Source organism: Fukomys damarensis, unplaced genomic scaffold (assembly GCF_012274545.1).
Source record: "Fukomys damarensis isolate Sample0158 unplaced genomic scaffold, DMR_v1.0_HiC HiC_scaffold_17, whole genome shotgun sequence".
Classification (NCBI taxonomy): Eukaryota; Metazoa; Chordata; class Mammalia; order Rodentia; family Bathyergidae; genus Fukomys; species Fukomys damarensis.
Genome location: NW_022900929.1, coordinates 46,384,778 through 46,391,216, shown reverse-complemented (window position 1 = coordinate 46,391,216; position 6,439 = coordinate 46,384,778). Strand labels below are relative to the sequence as shown.

Below are 6,439 nucleotides of genomic sequence, written 5' to 3'. Positions count from 1 at the left end.
TCAAGGGTTACTATATTTCTATTTTGTTTATTCTTTTTGAATTTAACAATCTCCTGATGATTGTCTGGTCATTCTACGTCTTTTGGCTTCATATGAGACCTTCTCTAATTCTTATATTTATCTACTCCTCTTGTCTTAACTTTGTTTTAAGCCCCCATTGTAAATGGTAAATATCCTTATTGAAAAGTTTATTTACTGTAAGCATATTTTGGATTACTTCTTGATCTTAATTAAATTTACATGGTTTGAAGGTGATAGATTGATGACTACCATAAGTGGTCAATTTGCAAATTGTGCTTCATTATATTGTGGTGTGATTGTATCAATTAGAATAAAGGATTGTGATTGATTCAATGAGCTGTTTTCTTCAGTATGATGAAAATGAGAATGTCTATGAGTCATTAGAGACCCATGGGCTGCAGCCCAACTATATCAGGAAGACTTAAGTAATAATCTAAAGGTTAAAAACTAAGATAACCCAACAACAATAGTAAAAATGAGAAAATGCTTAAGCAAGATGCAGGGACAGACTTCCAGTTCACCAATGGCAAATAGTGGGGCAAATGAGGATGAAAAGTCTGATGGTGAATCATCAGGACACCCTGAACTCAAAGCACAGGAAGTAACAAAACTGATCAATCAGGCTCTAGAGAAATATAATACAGAAGTAATTTCCAAGGTAATCATAGAGATGACAAGCAAAATGAAAGTTATAATTTGTGACTCTAGAACAGAAACTGAGAGGAAAATAGATGAACTCAGGACCATGACAGAAGCCATGAATGCCCAACAAAAGAAAGAATTGGAAACAATAAATGCCCAATACAAGAAAGAAATGGAATTCATAGGACAGATTCAAACAGATATTCAGGAGATTAAAAACTCCACTGAGAGTGTTCACAAAAGAGTAAAAGAGTCCCAAGATAGAATCTCAGATATAGAAGATAAAATTGCAGTCAGTTACCATGAAAAGAGAGGTCTCTTAAAAACAGTAGGAGATCGGAGGACAGGGGTAAGGGGAAAAAATGAGAACCAAGACTTGTCATGTAGAGGTACAAGATCCCAACAATGAATGTAACTGTACTGTATCCCAAAAATGTACCAATAAACTCAATTAAAGCTGAAAAAAAACCAGTAGGAGATCATGAGAAATTGATACAACAACTCTTAGATGATACTAAGAAGAATAATATAAGATTGATAGGAATTCAAGAAGTAGTAGGAGAAAATGTAAATGACTTAAAAAAGCTGTTCACAGAATTAATAATAGAAAACTTCCCAAATAGAGGGGAAGAATATGACATACAGATAAGTGAGGCATATAGGACTCCAACTAGCTGTGATAAAAAAAAAAAATCTACACCTAGACATATAATAATCAAGATCCCAGAAACTCAACAGAAGAACAAAATACTACAAGCAGTAAGAGACAAGAAACAAATTACATGCAAAGGAAAGCCTATTAGAATTACAGCACCCTTTTCAATACAAACCCTTAGGTTAAGGAGAGCCTGGAATGAGATATTTCAAGTGCTAAAAGAAAACAACCTCCAACCTAGACTGATGTATCCTGCAAAACTTTCTTTTAAAATGGATGGGGAAATACGATATTTCCAGGATAAAGAACTCCTGAGAAACTTTATGAATACAATACTAGCACTACAATGAATTCTAAACAATATCCTAGAAAAAGACCATGAAGGTAACAATACAATGAGGCCCAACAGAGCAAATCAAATAGGTAAGCCAAGAAACTAAAAGGAGAAGGTGAAAAAAAAAAACACCCCATGATAATAATAAGTTAGTACATATCGGTTATAACCATCAATATTAACGGCCTCAATTCACCAATCAAGAGAAATAGACCAGCAGAATGGATTCAGAGGCAAGATCCAATAATATGTTTTATACAAGACACGTCTAGTGTAAAAAGAAGCTCATCGACTGAACAAGAAAGGACAGAAAACTTCTTCATGTAACAGGAGCTCCCCCGGCCAAAAAAAGCAGGGCTAGCAATCTTATTCACAGACAAAGCAAGTTTCAAACTTAAATTGATTGAAAGAGATAAAGAAGCTCACTACATCCTTGTGAAGGGAACAATTCAAGAGGAAGAGATAACAAATAATTTATTTTTAATTTATTGAGCATGTCAGAAAGTATATATATGCTTTTCTCCCCTCTTTTCTTCTTTTTTTTCCTTTTTCTTTTTCTTCCTCTAATGCTGGGGATTAAACTTGGCACATTGTTCAAAAGAAGCTCTACATCCTTGTGAAGGGAACAATGCAAGAGGAAGAGATAACAAATAATTTATTTTTAATTTATTGAGCATGTCAGAAAGTATATATATGCTTTTCTCCCCTCTTTTCTTCTTTTTTTTCCTTTTTCTTTTTCTTCCTCTAATGCTGGGGATTAAACTTGGCACATTGTTCTGGCTAGGCAGGTGCAGCAGTATTGAGATAAATCTCAGGCTTTACATTTCATATTTTAAAAATTTATCAATACGTTAATCCTTGTCTTTATATGTTGGTCTACCAAATTGATGAGTTATTTTGGTTCTCATTTTCTTGGCTTTTCTATTTGAGAATTTATGAAATCTGTATATATGAGTAGTATGAAAAGTATTAAGGCCCATCTGTCATTTTCCTCTTTCATCTCTGCTTTCTACAAACTTCCTTTTCTGTCACTACAGCTTGTTTGGTTGGAAATTTGTTAAGATAAATGTTGTTATGTTATCAATACATCTTTGTACCTATTTTCTACTGATGACGAGTATTAATTTTTAAGTAAATTTTATTATAACTATACTTAATCATGAATATCATTTAGTATCTGATACATATTACAAATTCTCCAACTTCTTCAAAGATATTTGTTTTTTCTCAAATTATACAAATCACCAACATTCCACACATCACTGCACTATTTCATTATACCTAGGTATATATTGTATTGTAGAAAATATGCATTGTGTATATGTGTGGGGGGCATGTTTTTACATATATGTGTGCACTATTAAATGAGAAACATAGGCATGAATGTGGTAGGATTGTGCACATTTGGCATATTGATAGTTTCTCTGGCAACCTTATGATTTCTTTAAATTACATGCTTGACTTCATAGTCATTCATTTGGGAAGAATATTACACATCTATTGGTGTTAAATTCTATCATGCTTATAAAATATAATAAAAATAAGTCTGGGATATAATAAAATAGAAACAGAAAAATCTGATCTTAAAAATGTGAATTTTTTTAGTTGCTTTTGGATTTCAAATATAAGTACATTTTTTTCTGTGGGAAGTTTTGTTAGAAAATGTAAGTGGTACAGTCAACAAGTATATGATATTTATCAATTAATTAAACCAAGGAGTTTATAAATCATAAAATTTTTAGGACAGTTTCTCAACTATAATATGTAACTTTGTTTTATTTATAATTACATTATTTCAAAAATATAAGAAAATGAGAAAGAACATAATGTTTGAAGATCATATCAAACTAATGTATTTCAGTTAGTCTGTGCTACATAAATTCTTGTTTATTTCATATCCTTTTTTTGCTGTCATATATATGTATATTTGAAATTTTTTTTAGTATCTTCATTTCTTGTTATCATGTATCTTTGCAATCTTTAATAAAAAATAAGCATACAGGTACAAATTCCCTATGATGAATGTGATAATTATGCATATCTAAATTGCACCAATAAAATTAATTAAAAAAACAAGGAATGAACAAACAAACACAAAACAAAATAGAAGACAAATGGTAAGAAACAGGTAGGTAAACTACAGAGACGGGAAGGGGATGTGGAGATGGAGGAAGAAGGGAGGGTACAGGAGGAGTAAATGGTCAGGACGTGATGCCCAGATGCATCACTTCCCTAGCGGGAATATGATTATGTATTGCAAGCATATATTAATTTCAAAAGTCATATATTCACTCCCCTGGACTTTTAGAGAGTCTAGAAAGTTCCAGAAAGATTTTACAACTTGGCCAAGGCCACCCAATTTAAAAAGAACATACAAGAAATCAGCTATTCATATCCCAGTGCAATGATACTTTGATATTTTTGGACAATGATATGCATTGGTTTTAGGTTGAGACATTCCTAATTTGAAAGCTTTTCAGTCCTTCAGCTGCTCTCCTTCCCTGGAGTGGCCACAAGTGGCCTAGGCAACCTACTTTCTTTCTCCATGCAGCTTTCCAGTTTTGTGTGGGATGCTCTTCTACGAGAAAGAGGAGGCATAGGCAGTGGGTGGGTAAATCCTGAAGACCAGGTCTTCCTGGAAGGAAGTCTATTCTCAGTGCCAGGAAATCTCATCTTCAGAGAAAAGGGATGTGTATGGGGATTGTGGTTACCATGGTACTGTCCAGTCCTGGTTGGGAGTAGGCCTTGTATTGAAAGGAGGATCAGCATGTTTAAAAGACTTCAAATTTAGGTGTGGTGGTGAGTGCCTGTAATCCCAGCAATCGGGAGGCTGAGGCAGCAGGATTGCCTTGGGCTACATAATGAGTTCGAGGCCAGTCTGAACTACTACATTAAAAAATTGGTCTGTCTTACAGTTTAGATGGAACTTTCACTAGGGCATGGTTTTGTGACAGCATTTGTCAGTCATTTGGGAAATAATTGGTCATTAAGCTGCGCATTTTTCACAAGTTGACACATAGCACGTCACCACTTTAGTTCAGAAAAGTGTTTAAATATTGGGAAGCTATCTATCTCATATATAAGTTTTCTATAGCCCTAATTTTTTCTGAAAGCTTAGGTTTTATCATTAATAACAATTATCAATCTTTTTTTGATGTGACTGGCTCAGTTTATTCATTTTCAAGAAAATGTTACCAAATACCCAAGTTTGAGAAACTATAGGTGACTGTTATCTATTTGTCAAGTAAAAATAACATTTCATGAAAGATGTGGCTAGTTCTTCTTGAACTCAAACTGTGACACAGTGTTTTCCCTGCATACAGTGATCACAATTTGGTAGAAGTGTTTTATATGTACTTTCAATTTTGTCATTAGAATACTAAAAACATATTCCTAAGGATTGAATTTTAATAAATTAGTGGCTTTTACTGTGTTTTCAGTGTAATGGGCTGAATAGTGATCCCCCATTGATACACTGGAGTCCTACCTCACCCCCATAACTGTGACTGTATTTGGAGCTAGGGCCTTTGAAGAGGTTTGTGGATTACAGTGAGATCTTTAGGGTGATCCCTAACCCAATAGGACTGGTGCCCTTGTAAGGGGAGACATTTTAAACATATAGAGAAGAGACTCTAGACTAGGTGGTGCCACCTGCCTCGCAAGAACAAGGTCCTGAGTTTGATCCGATGTACCAAAAAAGAAAAGAAAAGAAAAGAAAAAAAGAATACGTGCATACAGCAGACGGACCCTAGAAAGACACAGCAAAAATGTGTCCATCTGCAAACCAGAGGGTAGCCTCAGAATAAAATAGACCTCCCAGAACCTTTATCTTGAACTTCTGACCTCTAGAATTGTGAGAGAATCAGTTTCTGTTATTTAAGCTCATTGGACTTCCTTGGCACAATGGTTGGTAGAAGCCAGGAATACCTCCCACCCCCCACTTCCACAAGTGGAACCCTTACTTGATTTGAGCCATTATCATCATCTGAAATCTTAAGAGTCAGTGGTTTTAAAATACCTCAGTTTTAGCTATCTTGAAAAAGAATAATAGAAATTCAAAGTCTGCAGCATCATTATTAGTGGTTTTCTTACTTATTTTACTTGTCTAGTCATCAGTGACTGCTGTGTTAGACACATGCTGTGTTAGACACATGTCATAGGGAATATACAGTTTTCTTTCCCTTTTTTTTTTTGTACCGGGGATTAAACTTGGGTCTTTGTGCTTGCAAGGCAGGCCACCGAACCGCTGAGCTAAATCCCTGGCCAAATATGAATATACAGTTTTAATTTGTTCAAACTCCTACAGATGCAGGGAGTTGTTGACATATGTGGTAAGGATCATTTATCTCTGAAAGCTTTGGTGAAACTTGTTCACATTCTGAAATCTATTGCTGTAGATGATAAGGGGTAAACACCAAATGAAAGGAGTTGCAGCAAAGGAGCTCATTCATTATTTCTCCCTGATACTCGTGGACTCTTCTCAGTGCTGAGACTTGCATAGCAGATCACAGCTGGATGTTTTTGAATGAAGGCTTACTACACTTCCACCTTTGTGGTACGTATACACTGTGAAAAACGTCAGTACAAAAACCTTCTTCTTCCTTTTTCTTGATCTTGGCATTTTGCCATCACCACCTTCTGCCGCCCACAGTATCTCCAAAATCTCCTTTTACCAGCGCTGATTTTGTGGTTAAGTGCTATAAAATCCAGAGGCACAAAATTACTAGCATCACACAAATCAGTAAGTAAAAACACTAAGAATCTAAAAAATAAACAGGCAATGGACA

At 34.9% G+C, this 6,439-nt stretch overlaps 1 gene segment (V, D, J or C); it reads right to left on the bottom strand.

The window, feature by feature from the left end:
- LOC104871741 overlaps window positions 1-6,439 on the bottom strand; it is a 445,981-nt gene that overhangs the window by 113,693 nt on the left and 325,849 nt on the right.